Here is a 20,238-nt window from a genome sequence, read left to right as displayed (position 1 = left end):
CCTTAGTTTCCCTCTCCATAAAATGGGGATGGTGATTGTTCCAAGGGTCAGTGTAAGGATTAGATGAGGGAATGCCCAGTGCCTGGTGTGTGGTCCACCGTCACTCAGCAGGAGTTGTGGACATTTGTGATGTGCACAGTAGTCTTTCTATATTTGAGAAATCCCCACATTCCAAGTTCTACCTCCTGGAACTGGCATAGGATCCCTGATTGCCAGCCCCCCATGGCAGCCAGCCTGCAGGCAAGTGGCCTCAGTGCCTCAGGTCCAACACTTCCCTGCAAAGCTTGGATGCAGAGGGAACAGGCTCTGTGAGAAACTTCCATGCAGATGTGAGGCAGAGATAACCTCCTGGTGGTGGGCTCCCCAAGGGGTTGCAAAGTTGACTTCCTGGGGCAGAGGGACATCAGATGGAGGCTGTGACAGTGACAGTTGTCTTACTAGGCTGGTGCTGCAATGTAGTTTGAGGTCTTATTCCTGGACACTGAACTCGAACCCAACTCTCCAACCAACCCTACCCCCACTTGATAATTCAGGGGGGGTTGCAAGTGCTTTTTGGTAAATTTTTCTGCATGAACAGCTAGACTCTACATCCCATGCTCACAATGCCCACTAGAGGTAATATTATTTTACCACCATTATTAAATAAAGGTCATCTGGGAGCTCCCACTGTGGCTCAGGGGAAATGAATCTGACTAGTATCCATGAGGATGTGGATTCAATCCCTGGCTTGGTCAGTGGGTTGAGGATCTGGCATTTCTGTGAGCTGTGGTGTAGGTTGCAGCTGTGGCTTGGATCTTGAGTTGCTGTGGCTGTGATGTAGGTTGGCAGCTGTAGCTCCGGTGAGCCCCCTAGCCTGGGAATGTCCATATTCTCAGGTGTGGCCCTAAAAAGCAAAACAAAATAAAATAAAATAAGAATCATCCGGTCTTCGAGGCCTCCAGACACCCAGGCGCACTGTGGGCCAGCAAGCACTGGCTCCCAAATCCCACACCAAGTTTCCTTGACCCGGGTGGGTGAGGAATCTGAGGTTGGAATCTGCTAAGGAAATATAATTTCACATCTGCCCTCACCTGGCCCTCTTCCCGGGCCTTCCCTCTGCTCCTGAGCGGCTGAACTGACCTGAGGCCCAGGGAGGGTGGGAGGGAGCTTGTGGGGTGGGGGCCCTCCCTTCTCCCTTGGCCTTTTCAGTCTCTTCAGGAGTCTCTTGATTGCTGCACTGAGCGCTATGGACACCAGAGGGCGCTAAATGCTCAGAGGGAAGCCTATGGAAGGGTGGTGGGGTTTTTGGTTTTGCTTGGGTTTTTTCGGAGGGGGGGGTTGCTTTGGGGGGATTTATGTTCTAATTGCTACACTTCTGTTAGTGAAAGAAATGACTTGGAGATGATTCCCCGGTCGGTCTTATAGCTCTAATGTAGCAAATGTTGCATGTGCTTTGCCTGTAGCTTACAGGTGAGGGAACAGACCCAGACAGGGGCTGATGCATGCTTAAGGTCACCTGGCTAGAAAGTGATCAGGCACTTGAGCCTAAGCCATCTCTCCCGGAAAAAGGCTGAGTGAACATTGCAGCCATCTTAGGGAGGGTGGTGAAGAGAAGGGGAAAAGAGACAATGGTGTCTTCCTGTCTGTGTGGGAAGTGCTTGTTTCAAGGACCAGTTCAACCAGCATCTCCTGAGCCCAGGGTTTGCAAGCCAAGTTGACCACAGGGTCCAGGCCAGTCACAGAAATTAGGAAAGCAGGTCCAGTGGGCAATAGAGAGTGATGGGGACTGCGGCCAGCTGGAGGCTGGAAGGAGGCGCCCATGAAGGAGGTGCCACACTCAGGTCCCCCAGCTCTTGGCCTGTCAGAAGGCACATCAGGTGTTTGGATTTTTCTTTTCTTTTTTTTTTCTTCCAACCGAAGCTGTACATCTAAATGTTAATGTGAAATCTCCCACTTTTGAAAGCCTCGTGACAAATTCAAAACTTTTTCAGCTCAACTCTATGAGTCTTGGCATTCTCAGCCTTAGGACGAGAAGGCTGTCTACACCATCAGCTTCTTGGACCACAGGGGTGTTCTTTTTAGCCTTGGGCCTCCTTCAGGGAAGGTGCTCATGCTGGGTTTGTGCGGCTCCATCCAATGGCAGGTGTGAGAGCTCCCATTTCTACCCCCCTCTTTTGGCAGCAGCTCCCCATCCATCTCGGGGCCTTTGGAGAATCTGGAGACACTGAAGCAGGCTTGTCTAGAGGTGCTGTCTCTGTTTTCTGCTCCTCTGCTCCAGCAGCTCTTCCCTGTGGGCAGAGACACCATGCTAGGTGGTCTCCAACTGGATCTACTGGGGTTCAAGGAGAAAATAGGAATATTTGCTAATTTTTATTTTCTTATATCTTGAATACTTTAATTTTTGCTATCTGGTCTTTTTTAATTTTGTATTTGCATATAGTTCAGAATATGCAAAATAGTAACAATTTAGTGCTTACCCCTCAATTATAAATAAATAAACAAACGGGAGTTCCTGTCATGGGGCAGCGGAAACAAATCCGACTAGGAACGATGAGGTTGCAGGTTCAATCCCTGGCCGCGCTCAGTGGATTAAGGATCCGGCGTTGCCATGAGCTGTGGTGTAGGTCGCAGGCACGGCTCAGACCCCACATTGCTGTGGCTGTGGTGTAGGCTGGTGGCTGTAGCTCCGATTCGACCCCTAGCCTGGGAATTTCCACATGCCCTGGGTGTAGCCAAAAACTGGGCTGGCTCTAAACCCTCATTTCTCCTTCCTCCGTCACTTACAGTGGATGACCTTGGGCTGGTTACTTCTCAGCACCTCCATTCCCACAGCTTGGAAATGGGCATCTAACAGTAGGTACCTCACGGGGGTACTGTTCTGAAGATCCAGTGGGTACGATGGAAGTTTGTAACTTTAAGGAAATAGTGCGGGGACGTGAAGGGGAGAGGATTCTGATTCATTGTGTGAGAAATGGTGTGGACCTTTTTTCTTTCAATCAGCTTAATTCAGACTCTCGGTTCCCACCAAAGGAACTTCTATGACAGTCATTCTTCTTCTTTTTTTTTAGGGCCGCACCCGTGGCATATGGACGTTCCCAGCCTAGGGGTTGAATCAGAGCTGCAGCTGCCGGCCTAGGCCACAGCTATGGCAACGCCAGATCCAAGCCAAGTCTGTGACCTCACAGCAATGCCAGATCCTTAAACCACTGAGTGGGGCCAGGGATCAGACCTGAATCCTCATGGATACTCGTTGGGTTCGTTAACCACTGAGCCAAAATGGGAACTCCCTTCTGAGTTCCTGCTTAGGACAGATCACATTTTCCCAGGTCAAGCCTCCGGCCAACAAGAATATCTGCCACAAGATCTTCTGTCAGGCAAGTGCTTCTAGAACTTTGCCCCCACCCCCATCAAGGGAGACGGAGCCCCTCCCCCTTGAAGCAGGCGGCCCTTGTGATTGCCTCTATCAGCGGACCAAAAAGGAAGCGAGGCTACATGATTTCGGAAGCTGGGTGGTAAAATGCCATATGGTTCTATTTTGTTCTCTGCTAGCTCCTGAAACCCAGCCCACTTGCTGCGGGGAGGCCCCAGCAGCCTGCCGAGAGGCCTCATGGAGGGGAACCAAGGCCTAGGTCCCCAGCTCAAGCTGAGCTCCCAGCCAATGGCCAGCACCAACTTGCTAGCCTTGGAGCGCACCATCTTGAAAGTAGATCCTTCACTTCTGATCAAACCAGTGGATATTGCCCAGAGCAGAGAGAAGCCTTCCGCACTGAATCTACCCCAAATGGCAGATTTGCGGGCTAAATAAATGACTGGGTGGTTTGTTACATTAACAATGGGAAACTAGGGGTTCCCATCGTGGCGCAGTGGTTAACGAATCTGACTAGGAACCATGAGGTTGCGGGTTCGATCCCCGGCCTTGCTCAGTGGATTAAGGATCTGGCGTTGCCGTGAGCTGTGGTGTAGGTTGCAGACGCGGCTCGTATCCCCCGTTGCTGTGGCTCTGGTGTAGGCTGGCAGCTCCAGCTCTGATTAGACCCCTTGCCTGGGAGCCTCCATATGCCGAAGGAGCGGCCCAAGAAAAGGCAAATTGACAAACAACAACAACAACAACAACAAAAACAATGGAAAACTAGTGCTCCGGGGGGAAAGAGGCCTTACCTAAACCCAGGTACCAATGCAACGCTGACACCCATGTTCTTGCCTTCTAGGACCTGCAGATGTTCTGCTCTGCAGCTCCCAAGCCATCTTTGGGGTGGAGGACCTTTTGAGAGGCTGGGGACCCCATGCCTATACCCTTTTGAGGTCTTGCCATATCACCATCTCCCCCACCTCCACGTCGGCCATCTGTTATCTTTTCTCAAGTCTTTCTAGAGTGGTTGGTCCTTCTTGCCCCTTTTCCTGCTCTAGAACTCCTGGCTTCACCTCTGGAACGGACTGGAGAAGTTCACAAAAGACAGAAGTAATCTCTCACTAGAGGTGACTCTGCTCCCTCCCTGGAACAATCTCCAAGGTAAGTCATGATGAAGCCTGACTCACGCTGGGAGAAAGGAAACTCGGAAAGAGCCGACCCATTTTGCCATTTCAGTAAATAACCGAGACCCACACCTACTCAGTGACTGTCCTTTAAGATTCCACTGTGTGCCCAGCGTTATGCTTAGTGCTGGGACGACAAGGCTAGGTAGCAGTGCCACCCAGAGACCCAGACAGGAGACACCCGCGTTCACCCAGAACCTGCGCCCCACCACCCTCTTCGATCATGGCCCAGCTATCTGAATGCCTGGAAATCCCTGCCTAAATAGCCCAAGCCAAGATTTTGGGGTATTTTTTGTTGTCGTTGTTGTTTGTCTTTTTGCCATTTCTTGGGCCGCTCCCACGGCATATGGAGGTTCCCAGGCTAGGGGTCCAATCAGAGCGTAGCCGCTGGCCTACACCAGAGCCACAGCAACTTGGGATCCGAGACACGTCTGCGACCTACACCACAGCTCACGGCAACGCTGGATCCTTAACCCACTGAGCAAGGCAAGGGATCAAACCCGCGACCTCACGGTTCCTAGTCAGAGTCGTTAACCACTGAGCCACAATGGGAACACCCCAAGCCAAGTTTTAAGGCTTTTATACACACGACTTCCCCTGGGACATCCTTCTGAGGGTACAAATGTATGCGTGGGGCATGACTGGAATGGTAGCTATAGGCAAGGCATATGGACGGAGTCTGGGCATGTGAGCCAGGATGTGTGAGTCCTAGGGCGCTCATGACACAAGACAGAGACGGTGCTAGAAAGAGAATTGGGGTGGGTGCACTGAGGGCTGGGGTCACGGCTGACCCACCCCATACCCCCTCCATGTTCCTGCATAGCCTTCCAAGGAGGAAAAGAATTTGAAATTTATTTATTTATTTATTTATTTTCTCTTTTTAGGGCCGCACCCAGGGCATATGGACATTCCCAGGCTAGGGGTTGAATCAGAGCTGTAGCCTCCGGCCTATGCCACAGCCATGGCAACACCAGATCTGAGCTGCATTTGTGACCTACACCACAGCTCACAGCAATGCCAGATCCTTAACCCACTGAGCAAGGCCAGGGCTCGAACCCAAATCCTTATGGATACTCGTCAGGTTCTTTACCCCTGAGCCACAATGGGAACTCTCAGAATTCCAGATTTCAACGTGGGCTTCAGGTACCTCGTGAGCACAGTAGATTGGACATCAGTCTCATAAACGTGGCCTGCTTGATCATTATAAAGGCGATTTTTCAAGTCAGGAAAATAGACATTTTATTTTACTGCCTTTTATATGATTAGCTATAAGGTATGTGGGCCTCACTTTTCACTATTAACATGTTAGGGTAGGTTTGTAAAATAGGATCAGTGCCCTAGGCTATAACTCCTATAAGAAACCCTTTTCCCTGGGCTGCAGAGGATGATGGGGGAATATGGTCGAGATTCCAGAAGCTGCCTGCAGACTGCCCTCTCTGTGGCCACAGCTGCCTCCATCTCTAATCTGGAATGACAGGGACAGGAAGGGGTAGCCGTTGGGACTAATGGGATCTAATTTCTGCCTGGGGGCGGGGGCTGATGGAATCCAGCTGCTTTGCCACCTGCCAATCACCATCACACACACCTCCAGCCATTCAGGAAGGGATCTGGAGAAGGTAGGAGAGGAAGGTATTTGACACCCATTTTGCATGGGTTGTGGGCTTGGGTGGGGAGCTGGAATCCAGCGCAAGATAGAACAGGACTGTAGCTCCCAAAGTGTGGTCCCTGGACCAGCGGCATCAGCATCATCTCAGACCTTGTTAGGCTCTCGTCCCCTTGCAGGAAAGCTGGTGTCCCTCTGGGAAGGACGACTGTAGAGGACATCACTGGCCTTAGAGGACTCTCCAGCCCCTCTCCCCTGACTTTTTCTTTTTTTCTTTTTATGGAGCATGCCGTGTCCAAGAGTGGACAAACACTTCGTGAACATTATCACATTGACTCCTCAACAGCCACCCTCAGGACGGGTGTCATTATTATTCCTCTTTTAAGGGCTCACCCTACAGAGGTTAAGTACCTTCCTGGCCTTGCCTTGGGTCACAAGGCTCCCAGGAGGCCACTTGGTCTCTGTCATTCTCCGACCACTTGTACTCCTTCACCATTCTGCTGAACAGTGGCCCCTAAACTTGAATGTGATTCAGCATCACCTTGAAGTCTTTTTTTTTTTTTTCCCCTTGTTTTTCAGGGCCGCACCCGCAGCATGTGGAAGTTCCCAGGCTAGGGGTCGAATCAGAGCTGTAGCTGCCGGCCTACACCACAGCCACAGCAACGCAGGATCCTTAACCCAATGAACGAGGCCAGGGATCGAACCGGCATCCTCATGGATACCAGTCGGGTTTGTTACCTGCTAAGCCACAAAGAGAACTCCAGACTCACCTTGAAGTCTTGTTAAAACAAATAGCTGGGCTCACCCCCTACAGTCTCTTACTCTGTAGATCTGGGATGGGCCCCCAAACACACATTCCTAACAAGTTCCCAGGTGTTGCTGCTGCTGCTGGTCCAAGGACCATGCTTTGGGAACCACCTCGCTGGGCTGGTGTCCAGCTTCCTGCCCTACCCCACCCAGGCAAAATCAGCATAATCATACCTTCCCCACAATGGCGTCCTTATGAGACGCCGGTGAGATAATGGGAGCGAAAGAGCTTTGTCAGCTGCACAGGTGAATGGCTCTGGAATAACGCAGAAACCAGAGGCTGATCCCTGGGGTCTGGGAGTGTGGAGGGCCAGGAGGCAGGTGGGGGCACCGCAGCCAAAGACCTTTTGCAGCCCATCCTAATTCTAAGCCCCTTCTTCTCAAGAAGAAAACCAGCTTCTGAGAAGTGGGCCAGGTGCCCCTCCTGCCACCCCTGTCTCAAGCTATGCCTCCTCCCTTACCTCAGGCAGTCTGCTAGCACTGCCCCAACAAGTAGCTGGTCCTGGCCACTGCTCTAGGGGCCAGTCCAGGCAAGCTGGTGCAGCGTCAAGCCTTGCCTACGATTCAAGGCCAGGGGGTGGATCCTGCTTACCTGATCCATGCGAGACTCAGAAGCCATGGCTTCCCTTATCTAAGCATCAGGTTGCTCAGTAAAATAGGTGCAACATTTGGGGATAGAGTTGTGCGAATTCAGTGGCCAGTTCTTTTATTTTTCTAAGCCAGGGCTTGGCATAGAGCAGGCCCCTGGTGAGAGTTCAATCGGTGGTAGCTGTTAGTATTTGGAAAAAGTGCCTAGGTCCAAGCCACCTCCTGATAGAGGCCGGGACTTGGAACGCAAACCGCTCCCGAGCCGTTCCCCGGTTGCACCCGGATACGCCCGCCCTGGAATGCCAGCGTGAAGGCCCGGAGGCCTGCACGCCCAGAGCAAGGTTGCCAGGGCAGGGCAGGATTAGGGAGGCGCTGAAGCGGGGAAGGGGCGTTGCTGGGGCGTGGCCTCAACCTAGGGGGCGGGGGTACACCCAGAGAAGAGGGATTCGGCGGTGGGGGTGGTGGAGGGAGGGTCTAGGGAGGGACGGGAAGGATGAGGCAGGCCTAGGAGGGGCGGGACCGTTAGGTCCCGCTGCGAGCGGGGCTTCTCACCTAGCAGGGGTGGAGCGCCGAGCCGGCCAGACAGGCCTTTATCGAGGCAGAGCCGGAGGAACACAGAGGACCCGGCCCAGGAGGCAGGCCCAGGGGTCGGCCCCCTCCCCAGAGTGACCTGGGGCGGGGCAGACCGGGATCGATTTGGGGGCCGTAGTGGGGCGGGGCAAGGAGTGTAGCTCCGCCCCCGCCCCCTCCGGCGGGACACGGGGCGGGGCTGGCGGGTTAGAGCGGAGAGACCATAGCGGGCGGGGCCTGATCCGGCCGGGTGCCAGGCCACATTCCTGCAGGGTGTGGGGGCGGGGCTGGCGGTCCCCACGTCCAGAGGCCGAGGGGGCGTGTCGAAGGGGCGTGGTCACTTCAGGGGCGGGGCTGGCCGAGGCCGTTGAGTTCCCAGACGACCGCCGGGAGGGGGACGACCAAGAGACCGAACCCAGGGCTGCGCGGTCAGACGCTAACCAGGGCGCGAGCGGGAGACGCCGGGCTTGCAGCGCCGAGCAAAAAGCAGAGCCAGCAGGTGAGAAACTGAGGGGGGGGAGGCCTGTCGGCAACAGCGAGCAAAGTTAGTTTTCGCCCCAACTTCCAGAGGCCGCTCGGGCAGCTTTCTCGGAGCAAGTGACAGGTTGGGCCCCGAAGGCAGCTGGTGGGTGAGAAGGAGCTTAAGTTCCCGGGTCCTGACCCCCAGTTTTCTGGCTCCGCCGTGCACCAGCTGTGTGACCCCGGGCGCGTCCCCCCACCTAGCTCTGGACCTCTCGGGTTCCAGTAAAAGGAGGGGATTGAACCAGGTGAACCTTTCTCACTGAAACTCCGGAAGGTGAGGCTGGCAGATGAGAGCGGACACAACAGGTCTTCAGATCGCGCCGCCCAGACTAGAGTTTGTCTCCTTGCAGAGTGACACGGAGCAAAGCAAACTCACTGCAAGAGTGAAGCGAATTGCTTTAAAGGTCACACTAGTTCCTCGGATGGGACTTGAAACCCACGGGTCTGGGGAAGTGGGGGCAGAGGGGGGCGGCTGAATTCAAAGAGATATCAGCCTCCCCTCCCCCCCCAACTCTGAGAGCCCACTAAGACTTGAGGTGGGAAACTCAGCGGGTGTTTGGCCCTTCCCAGGGCTTTTCCAGGTGAGCTGGCTTGGGAGGCCCCCGGCAGAAACTAGGGGACAAATTCTTATCTGGGTGAGTGGGGAAGACAAGGGAAAACCCCACCTAACTTTGGGCCCAGAGTCAAGCCCAGAAGCCATGTCTCTTGCTACTTGCCCTGGGTCCCTTCCTTGGGCTGGTGGTTTCTGTCCCTGGTGGTGGCAGGTGCTCTGTGCCAGGGTCCTAGGAGCTGGGCAGCCTAGTTCAGTGGTCAAGGACGGGCCCTTTGGATTCCACTCCCCTTTTAAGCTTCGGTTTTCTCATCTGTAATGTGGGGGTAGTGATGATACTCAATGGTAGTAGTGAGGACTTAATAGAATAATACATGTAGGAGCTCCCATCGTGGCACAGTGGTTAACGAATGTGACTAGGAACCATAAGGTTGCAGGTTCGATCCCTGGCCTTGCTCAGTGGGTTAAGGATCCGGCTTTGCCATGAGCTGTGGTGTAGGTCGCAGACGTGGCTCAGATCCCGTGTTGCTGTGGCTCTGGTGTAGGCCAGCTGCTGCAGCTCCAGTTGGACCCCTAGCCTGGGAGCCTCCATATGCCATGGGAGCGGCCCTAGAAAAGGCAAAAAAAAAAAAAAAAAAAAATAGAATACATGTAAAGCGCTTAACAAGGCTCCGAGGCACCCACCGAGGCCTCGCTGTATGACAGCTGCTCTGATGTGGATGAGCAGGTGATAGGCTGGCTTCTTGCCTGGGAATGAGGCTGTGTTTGGAGGCCAGACGCTGGTGACAGCACCTCCTGACCTTATGAGAGCCAGACCTTGCCATTTGCCACCAGCATCACTTTGTCCATTTGCAGATTGGGGAGTGTGTACAAGTAGCTGAGTTTTCAGTAATATTTCTTACAGTTGTTAGGTGTCCAGTTAAATAAACCCCCAAAAATGTTTACTTTGCACTTACTAGACACTAAGTGGAGCTAGGGGATACAGAGGTGAACTAGCCAGTCCCAGGTTCTGCCTGCATTTTGAGTTGCTGACAGTGAGGCCCTCATCCCCACTGTGTTCTGCTGGAGAGAATAACTCACACCCAGAGCTCAAGGCCAGATGAGATTTCATGGATTCGGACTGCTCCGGTGGCCCGAATCCAGCTTTTCCATTGCGTGCTTGGCTCGGCGTGGAGATGAGGGGCAGTGTAGGTACCTGCTATCTGTTCCATCAGGGTTGGGCGTCAATGGCGGCTCGTTCCTTGCATCTCCTGGGGAGGTGAGTGCTACACTTTGGAACCTGGTGGAAAGCTCTATGGGACAGAGTCTGATCCAGAGGCTGTACTGTATGGCAGAGACAGCGCGTGTGTATATATGGGAGGGGTGGTGCTCAGGTGAAGAAAGACACTGGAGAACCCAGGGTCTGGGGTAAAGGGGCTTCCTGGAGTTGGTGAGACTTGAGCAGGACTTACTGCCCCAGCTGGGAAGTCCCAGTTGGGCTTGGATTAACGGGCCACAGACTCCCCTCTCCAAGCATTTGGGTGGCTTAAGATTAATTAGAGTTCAGTCTGGTGGGGAGGGAGGGGGGTCAGAAGGTGTTGCCTGTGTGGGGAGATGTTCATTTCAAACAGTGCTTGGTAAACATCTTCTGGAAAGTCCTCCCCCCCATCCCCCCGCCCACATGATGAATGATGGACCAGACGCTCTGACCCCATCCCAGTGGTCGGCCGTCGGGTAAGGGGCTTAGACAAGGAGACCAGTGCCTCTGATAGGAGATAAATGAAGAAAGGGCCAGAGGGATCCTCACGAAAGCTCCATGGAGGTGGTGGAGTTTGGGATGGACCTTGAGGATTGCGAAGGTTCCAGCAGCCACGGCAAAGACCATGTCTGGGGCAGAGGAAGATGCCTAGGGGAAGGCGAGGAGCTCAGCATATTCGGGGGAGTTTTAAGAAACTTCTCAGTCTGGCTGGAGAGATGGGACTGGGTGGAGATGTCAAGGGGGGATGGTAGGTTGGCTCCACTCATGGAGGACCTTGAATGCCAAGGTGAGATATTTGGATGCGTTTTCTAGAAAGTGAAGGCCACTGAAGGTTTGTGAGCGGGGGAGTGACATAATCAAAGTGGCACTTTAGGAAAGACAGTCTACCACATGTGATGGGGGCCAGGACGCAGTGGTCAGGGGATAGAGAACCGACGGCCGTGGCAATGGGGATGCAGGAGGGGCCTGGGGGGCTTTGGGGGTGTCTGCAGCTGGGGGATAGGAGAGACTGTCGGAGGGAAGGGGGAAACAAGTGTCCCGGCTTGTGCCCTGTTTTCTTTCTGCCCCCCACCACCGGGCCTAGACCCTAGTACATAGCTGGCGCTCAGGAAGGTGGCTGGATTGGGTGGGTGAGGGCTGTGGAGGGCGAGGAGTGCTACCAAGTGATAGAGAGGGAGCGGCCCAGGAAGGCTCTGTGTTTGCCCATGAAGGAGGAGGCCTCTGGCCCAAGAGGAGGGAACTCGAGCCTGTCAGCCGGGGTGGTGGGATGGGGAGCAGGGTGGCTGGGAAGAAGTGCCTGCAGCTCTCCCCGCCTGCTCCCAGCCCGGGGAGGACCGGGTGAGAGGTTAGCCAGTGGGGGCACACATTTCCCACATGCGGGGGGTTGGATTTTTGGTTCCTCCAGGGCTTCTCGGAAGTTTCCACAATGTGAGGCAGTCCCCTCTCTCGTGCCTCAGACTTTTGAATGGTGGCTCCAAAGCTCCTCTCCCGCCCCGCCATTCCCACCCCCTCAACCCTGAGGACCCAGCCCTCGTTCCCCCTAAGGACCACACAGCCCCCTCCCGGCCCAGGGCTGAGCGGCCCCAAGGCCCCAGCATTCCTTGCGATTGGGAGCATCTGGGACCAGCTGGCACCCCCTGGTTTTCGCTCGCACTTGACGTCTGGTTCCAAACCTTTTAAACCCACTTCCGCCACCTCAGGGAAACTCAGGGGGTGGTCATGATGTCACGGAGAGCATCAAACACTCAGGAGCTGGCTCTGTGAGAGCTGGGTGGGAGGGGAGAGTCCGGACCCCTCTGTGGGACAGGCCAGGACCGGGGCTGGGGGTGGGGCAGGTTTAATCTCAGCAGGAACTGCCCTGCCTACCAGCTTCCCTCCTCTAAGCCTGGGTCTGCGGAGCCAGGAGAGGACCCAGAGATAAACATGGGCCGCGTATCATGCTACGCCCGCTTCCCCCTTCCCCTCACCCTCTGACGCTGCTGGAGGAGGCCAACCACAGCCCAGAGGCTCCGCGATGGGCCCAGTTGGTGTCTGGGGGCTGACCAGTTCCTGACTCACCCCTGGGGTTCCCCCTACACGGTGGTTTTCCTGTCAGCAGCTGACTCTCTGCTGACCTGGAGCAGCAGCTGAGGGGAGGGAAGAGGCCTGTATTCTGATTCTGTTTATTTATTTATTTATTTATTTACATATTTATTTTGGCTTTTTAGGGCCGCACTCGTGGCATATGGAGGTTCCCAGACTAGGGGTCTCATCAGAGCTATAGTCGCCCGCCTACACCACAGCCACAGCAATGCCAGACCCGAGCCACATCTGCAACCTACACCACAGCTCATGGCAACGCCGGATCCTTAACCCACTGAGCAAGGGCAGGGATCGAACCCGCAACTTTATGGTTTGTAGTCGGATTTGTTTGTGCTACGCCCCGACGGGAACTCCTGTATTCTGATTCTTAGAGTTAGTTCCAGCTCCTCAGTTTGACCTGCCCTAAGAATTTCTTCCCCTCTCTGGGCTCTTTCTTCCCTGCTCTGCTAATGGCCTATTCTTCCTCAGCTCTCAGGGGTTTCTGTAGCCTGGGTTCTGTCGTTTGTAAAGTAGGGCACATGCGAAGGCACACCCGCGAGGGGTCTCAATACAGGCTTGAACGGGGTGACTCAAACATACCGTAATTGGTCCCACCTCCTAACCTTGACACCGGAAGCACCCTTGCCAACCCGCTGCCTGTCTGCAGCACGGTGGTGAAGCCAAATCCTGGCCCCGCCCATTCCTTACTATGTAACCCTTTCGGAGCCTCAGTTTCTGAATCTGCACATTGGGGATAACAATGGTAACTACAAGGGGTGAAGATAAGAACAAAAAAGGACGTAGGAAGCCCTTAGCAATTGTATACCTACACGGGGTGAATCCCCCATGAATGAGAGCTGCTGCCTTCTTGTTTTCTGCACCCGACCAGTCTTTCAAAGCTTGTACCAGGCCACTTCTCAGGCCCCCAGGAACACCCCCCGAGCACCAGCCTTCCGTATGGGCCCTCTGTGCCAACGTGAGTGTGTGTGTGCCTGGAGATGAGAGTCACTTTCGTCTCCCTGGGGGTGGCTAGCCCTCCCCAACGTGACTCTAAGCTTCCTGAGGGGAAGTAGGTCTGAACGTCAGGGGCAGACTTTCTCGGAACCTCCTCGTCTTCTTTCCCTTCTCTGCTTTCCTCCGGGCTTGTCTACACCGAGTTCTTGCCTCTTGGCTGCTGTTTGGTGGCATATGGAGTGTCTCCGTGAACCCTCCCAGCCAGGGACTGCCCTGTCTTATCTCTGTGTCCTAACTCCTGGCACGAGGCCTGGCCCACAGCCGGCGGTTGGGAAATGATGGTTGAATGAATAAGTGATTCTCCTCGGGGTGGTCCAGGAAGACCCAGCTCAGAGCCAGATCCTTGGTGGCTCCTTGGCACAGGCAGAGTCAGGCAGCAGGGTCTGGATGTGCCTGCTTTGCCCTTCAGGCCTGCCCGGAGGCCTGAACGGGGGTCCAGAGAGGTGGGAATGGTCCAGCTGGCTTGGAATTGCTTCATCCCGGGCTTCTGCTTCCCCTGTGAGGCCTGGCCTTTCCTCTCCTGAGAGGGGAAGAGCCTGACTTCCTGCAGCCCCAGCCTGGTGAGGGGCCACACTGGCCTTCGGTGAACCCTGACTTAGCCAGAAAAGGCAGCTTCAAGTCAGCATTTATTTGAGGAAGGTGCCCCTGCCCCGTGCGGCGTGGCGCGGGCTCAGGGCGGGGTGGGGGGAGGGGAGACGGTCTCTGGGACGTCCACCCCCTGAGTTATCCTTGCCCGCTAGCTCCGGGAGGCACTTCCACTTTGCCCTGACTTCTTTCCTGGAAGCGGGGGCTTCGGCCCTTCTCTGGGCTGCACCCCAACTTTCCCTGCCATGTGCAGGGCTGATCTGGGGTGGGAGTTGCTGGGGATTCTGGACCTGGGCTCCTAGGACCCATGCAGAAAATTGAACAAAGTGCTGGAAATGGGGCATTAGGAAGACTGGGTTCAGCTCCTGGCTCTGCTGTGCAGCTGCAGTGACCCGGTCCACGGGGTGACCCCCTAGGCCAGTTTTCTTACTCTTCAGGCAGCAAATGCTCCAGAAGCCTGCCGGGGTCCAGCTGCCTTGGCCCAGGAGAGTGGAAGACAAGCCACAGGCAATGCCGTGGATTCTGGAATCAAACTGCCCGAGGATGATCATTTCTGCCTCTCCCATTTTCCTGCTGGGTGTGACCTTGGGCAGGTCTCATAACCCCTCTGCATATGAGTTTCAGCATCTAAAATGGAGGTGATAATAGTACTTACCTCATAAGGTTGTGCAAGAATGATATAAATGTATGTGGAGCATTTGTGATACATATAACACGAAGTGAGTGCTTTATGCTTTATGTGTACCAGCTGTTTTGGATGGTGTTGCTATCAGGATTTTGTGGGGGCGATAAAGCTGGGTGAACAGCTTGAGTCTGGGAATCTGGAGACCTGGGTTCTGATCCCAGCTTATCCTTTACCTGCCATGAGACCTTGGGTAAGTTACAGCCGCTGCAAAACTCTATTATCCTGCATTTGCTGCACTTAACTTTTGCAAGAGAGGCACATGTGATATCATGGTGGGGAGGTGCAGTATTTTATTCAAGGAAAAGACTTCTGGGTACCCAGCCTCTTCTGCTGCCACAGGTCCCCACATTGCCACCAAGATACTACAGACACAGAATGACCAAGCAGTGCCCCCCCCACCAGGACTACACTCAAAAAGCTAAAAAGTAGACAATACATTTAAGTATACGCATAATAATGGGGTTATCTAGCTCAGATTACAGACCTTATTTTTTTTTTCACTTTTTCCTATTTTCTTAATCTTTTGCGGTAAGCCCAGATTTTTATACTCAAGAAAGAAAGCATAAACAAACAATAAAGCTATCAAAAACCATACTATACATATTTAAACAAAAATGCATTGTATGAATTTGGGATCATATTGAGGATTTTGTTGTTAATGATATTTATTCCAAAAGGGGGCGGGGTTGAAAGTATCGGTTTGTCAAACCTCAAAAGACTGAAGGAGTGTCTATGGAGGGAGTCAGGAGTCAGATATGAAGGGGAGTACAATTCAGCCTCCATTCCGGTGGACACACCCCGAATGCTGTCTGGTGTTTAGAAAGCTTTTCAGCAATCCTTGACGCCAAAGGGCCCACTTTCCTCACTTGTAAAATCGGGATGATAATAATACATAATTCAGAGGGGTGTCTTGAGAGTTAAAGGACCTTCACACTTGTTGAGGTTTTAGAGGGAAACCCTCTTCTGAATTTGGAACAAGGGAAAGGAAAGTTGACAAAGATGGAGCTCCAAAGGAAGCCGGGAGCGCGTGGCTTTAGATCCGGCGTCCAGAGAACTTGCTAACCCTCTGCCCTAGACTTGGCAGAGTTACTCTTCCGGTCACAGGCAGAGCTCAACAGGGGCCAGCCTCCCTGCAGAAGCTGGTAGTAAGCAGGTGAGCAGCCCAGATGGAGCGCTGCTTGCAGGTAGCCTGGCTCAGCGCGAGGAGGAACCCTGCTGAGCATGCCCAGTATGTCTCCCAAATGAACCAATCAGACAGGCCACGGCTGGAGGTTCTGGCAAGAGGTGCGGAAGGGGGCGGAGCGAGACCGGAGGTGTTCTTTTCGTAGAGGTCCCTCATCAGGGAAACAAGCGGAGAGAGGAATATGTGTTCCATCTCATCGCTTCAAACGATGCCTGCTATGCAAACAGTAAATATTCATTTGACCTGCTGACAATAATGCCATCAATGAGTAATTCCACTACTGAAGTTGGAAAATCACTCTCCCACTCACTGTCTTAGACGGAATAGTAGAATGTTGCTGCAGTGGGACATGATGCAATGCCTTCATGTAAGAGAGGAAGTAGAAACTCAGTGAGGGTGGGAGAGGATGGATTTGTCAGAGGTCTCTCTCCGACTGAGTGGGAAGCCCTGGGTCACTGTCGGTCATGGAGACAAGCCGCCTCCCTGACCCCTGGCCTCCCTGAACACAGAGCAGGGGAGTAACCGCAGCAGGAGGCTGTGCCATTTAGAGGCTCTCAAATGCCCCTCTGATCACCTTTCTCTCCAATCCACACCCTCTCCTGGCAGGGTCCGGCTGCAGGCTCCTCTTTTATTGTAGAACGTGGTGCCATGCTTCTCATGTGCGTATCAGTGATTCCCAGGGCCAGGCTGCAAGTAGGGGACCGCTGGAGTCCTGCTGAGCTTGGGCTTCTTCCAACCCTCAGGCGTTGATGTCGTGAAGACCTAGATAGGGGCCAGGTCTTCCTCCTGCTATCTGCTCATCTTTGGACAAGTTTCTCAGCCTCTCAGAGCCTTGGTTTATTTATCCATGAAATGGGGAATGGTCTCAGTACCTCTCTCATTGCTTTTGGTGACGATTAAATGAGATAATGATTGTGAGTAAAACACTTAGTGGTGGGCCCGGCACAGAATGTCCCCTCCATACAAACCGGGGGATGGTAGAGGTGATAGTGATGAATGAAGGCTTCTCCTGCCACCCCTTGGGGAAATGACAGTCCTCCTCCCCAAAGACCAGAGGTCCCGAATCTGGAATGAAAGCGCTTTCCAGGGCTGTTTGGAGATCGGGGGTCAAGAGGGCCTGAGGTCTCTCTGGGCTTAGTCCTCCATCAGACCATCAGAGCCCAGCCTCAACCCGTGCTTTTGGCTTAGAGTTGAGGACAAAGTTGAGGGCTTGTGACTAAATTCACAACATCATGGTCTTGTGAGCAGTTCTGTAGTTCACTGAGTCAACCTACCTCCCCAGTCTGATCCCATGGATGACATTCAGCTTTTGTTTACCAACCTCAAGGCTTGAAGAGCTCACTTCCTTTCTTCTCTGCACAAATCTGACTCTTAAAAAATATAGTATAGAATTTGAGCAAACCCACCCTCCCTTCCACTTCTTGGTCCTGATCGTGCTAATGGGAACCACCTGGGGACCAAGTAGAGTGTGAACACTCCCTGGGGTGGGGGCGAACCAAGCCTCCCTTGTCACACCCTCCCCCAGCATCCTCCCCAACCACGATAGTGATGCTGATGTCAGAAAGACATTTCTGATCTCTTTTAAAAACTTCATCTCTACCTGATATGAACTGATGGGCCCTTTAAGGGAAAAAAAATATTTTTTAATTATTGGAGACACAGTTTTGTGGAAAATGTTGAAGGGTGAAGAACAGATGCAAAGGAGGAAATAACTGCTCAGAGATAAGTGTCATGAACAGTCTGGTGCGTGCATGTGCACATAGACTCACGCAAGATTGGGATCGCGCCCACGAACCACTTCCTGCGCTGCCGTTTTCAGGTTAACATTGCAGACAGAGGATTTTTCCATGTTATTCCATCTTCTTCCACGGCGTGTTTCCCTGCTCCATCGTATGCCACCACGTAGGTCTGCGTGACCCAGTTAGCTGTCCTCCTGCTGTTGTGCATTTAGGCCATTTTGAATTCTTCATCGGTACCCACATGGCGAGAGTGACCATCTTGTCCATACGTCTCCTGAGTACTCAACTTGAGTAATCTCCACAGGCGGGATTCTTAGTAGTGGCTTTCTTGTCTTTTTAGACTCAAGGTCTGAGGACCAGATTCTCAGGGAAAAGCCATTTCCCCGATAGCCACCAGTGTACCCCCACACTTAGCTCCAGCTCTTGGTGGGGCGGGTGGGGTGGGGCAGTGGAGAGGCACTGTCTGTCCCTGGGTGCTAGTTAGCAAGCTCCCAGAAGGGAGGGGGGCGGCTCCTGGCGCTTCTGTGTGTGTGTGTGTGTAGAAGAGTCTGAAAGAGAAAGACAGGTAGATACAGAGGACATTTTCCTCCTCTCTATGCTCTGACCTTTGACCCTCCTCCTCTCCCCAGGAGCCCGTGGTGTCATTAACTAATTATAGGATCTTTACTATTTAATGACATCTCTCCATGGTGACTCCTTCCTCCCCAGCAGCCTTCTGGGAGCCGGAGAATGGGAAGATCAGTCTGGGGGAGGACTTTCCTCTGGAGGAGGGCCTGGGGGGCTGGGGTGGGGGTGTGGTTCTCATCCCTGGCATGTGTCAGAGTCTCCTGGAGGGGTCGTTAAAGCACAGATCGTACCCCTGGAGTTTCTGCCCCTTTGGTCTGGGGTGCAGCCCAGGAACGTGCATTGCTAACGTGTTCCCAGGAGGTGCCGCTGCTCTTGGTCTGAGACAGCACTTGGAGAACCAGCCGAGTAGTGGGTTGGGGTGGGGGAGCTGGCGGTGTAGTGAATTTCAGCTCCCGGGGCTGCTGCCAGTAAGGAACCTTGCCTGGTTTAGTGGAGGCTCCCGTGAGGTCTGAACTCACTTTCTCCTCGCCCCCACCCTCATCCTCTCTTCTCCAGGAGGCGCTACTACATAGTTCTGTGTGGATAAGATGATTACCGCCATGCCCATTTTACAGAAAGGAAAACTGAGGCTCTGTCAGGCACTCTCATATGTCCAAGGATGGGCTGGAAGCTAATAGGGATGCAAATACCAGACCCCTGGCCTTGTGACCTCTCCCTGCTCCTCCTGAATCTCCCCCGACCCCAGTCTCTCCAGGCTTCCGCATGTAGGTGTGGCGCGGAGTAGAGATGCCTTCCCTGAGTCCTATGCCTGCCTGGGGGTCTCCAAGCGAGGGGCCTGGGAAGGCAGGTTCCCCATATCATCTCCAAGCCAGGGTCTTGCTCTGCTTTTACCCCCACTAACCACTCAGTAACGTGACCTTCCGAAAGCTAGTGTTCGCCAGCCAGTTTACTTTCCCAGTTATTGTTCTGGGTCAGTTTTCCAGAAGGCTAGAAACTTTCTTCGGTTGAGCCCTGGGCGCTGTCTGGCAGGCACAGCAGAGGGAGAGGAGAACCCTCACCTGCTAAGTATCTGATGTGTGCCCAGCCTGGTTGGGCAGTTTTCAGCCATGATATCGCGCATCCTCCTACCAGCGCCCTCCCTTCCCCTCCAGGGGAGATTATATCATCAGCCCCCATTTACAGATGAGGAAACTGAGCCTCCTGGAGCTAAACTGACTTGCCCAAGGCCACAGCAGCACTAGGCTTTCAATTCCAAATCCCAAGGCTGGGACCCTGGTCTGAAGTGGCAGTGGGTCCTGGACCGAAGGAACTGGGATATGGCGGTGACGGTCTGTATGCCACCCACCACCCATGCAAAGAGGGTCAGCCTGATGGGCAGGGCTCCCCTAGGATTCAGGGTCTTGCAGTGGGAAGATCCCGGCCCAGCCACCAGGACACCCAGTTCATTTCGTGCTGGCTGCCACCTGGCGCTGTGACTGTGGCAGGTCACCCTCTGCCTCGGGGCACCCAAGTCCCGTTTCTCCTAATGATACCTTATGCTTTATAGCTTTTAGCAGGGGGCATTTTCTCACATACTTGCTCCTGCAAGCTCCCAGCACCTTGTAAAGTAGGCAGGGAAGGTATTATTACTAAGCTTATTTTATGGATGATGACAGAGGCTGTGAGTGAGATGCCCTGAGTCCTACAGCTAAGGAGGGGCTAGAGCCAGGACTTGAAACCATCTTTGCTCCCCATCCTGAGTCTGGTTCCCTGGGCTTCAGTGTCTTGCAGTGGGAGGACCCCAGCCCAGCCACCAGGACACCCAGCTGTGTGTCTGGAAAGGCTGGCCAGAGATCCTTGTTCTGGGCTGGGAACTGGAGGGAGGGAAGGTGGGGTGGGTCCAGCCTGTCCCTGTTACTGGCTCCTGCCCAGGCCTGGCATCTGGGGTCCCTGGTGGAGAGGGGAGACAGGGTCCAGCCCAGGTGCTCTGGTTCCCCTGGGGACTGTGCCTGTCGTCTAAATGCATGGTACAGACT

General features: G+C 53.8%; 1 protein-coding gene and 1 long non-coding RNA gene across 2 annotated transcripts in view; one reads left to right on the top strand and one right to left on the bottom strand.

Moving 5' to 3' along the window:
• LOC102166930 lies at positions 1,867-7,909 on the bottom strand. Its single transcript, XR_002341490.1, has 2 exons — positions 7,515-7,909; positions 1,867-2,311 (listed from the first exon to the last, which is right to left on the bottom strand). It is a non-coding gene; the product is annotated as an uncharacterized LOC102166930 (long non-coding RNA).
• Positions 8,421-20,238, top strand: part of CD82 (CD82 molecule) — a 52,020-nt gene continuing 40,202 nt past the window's right edge. The window contains exon 1 of the mRNA NM_001145218.2: positions 8,421-8,579. The gene's annotated coding sequence lies outside the window, so the exon portion shown is untranslated. The remainder of the gene's footprint in view (positions 8,580-20,238) is intronic.

The sequence above is a fragment of the Sus scrofa genome, chromosome 2 (genome assembly GCF_000003025.6).
Source record: "Sus scrofa isolate TJ Tabasco breed Duroc chromosome 2, Sscrofa11.1, whole genome shotgun sequence".
Lineage (NCBI taxonomy): Eukaryota > Metazoa > Chordata > Mammalia > Artiodactyla > Suidae > Sus > Sus scrofa.
This window is presented reverse-complemented; position numbering and strand designations above follow the sequence as displayed.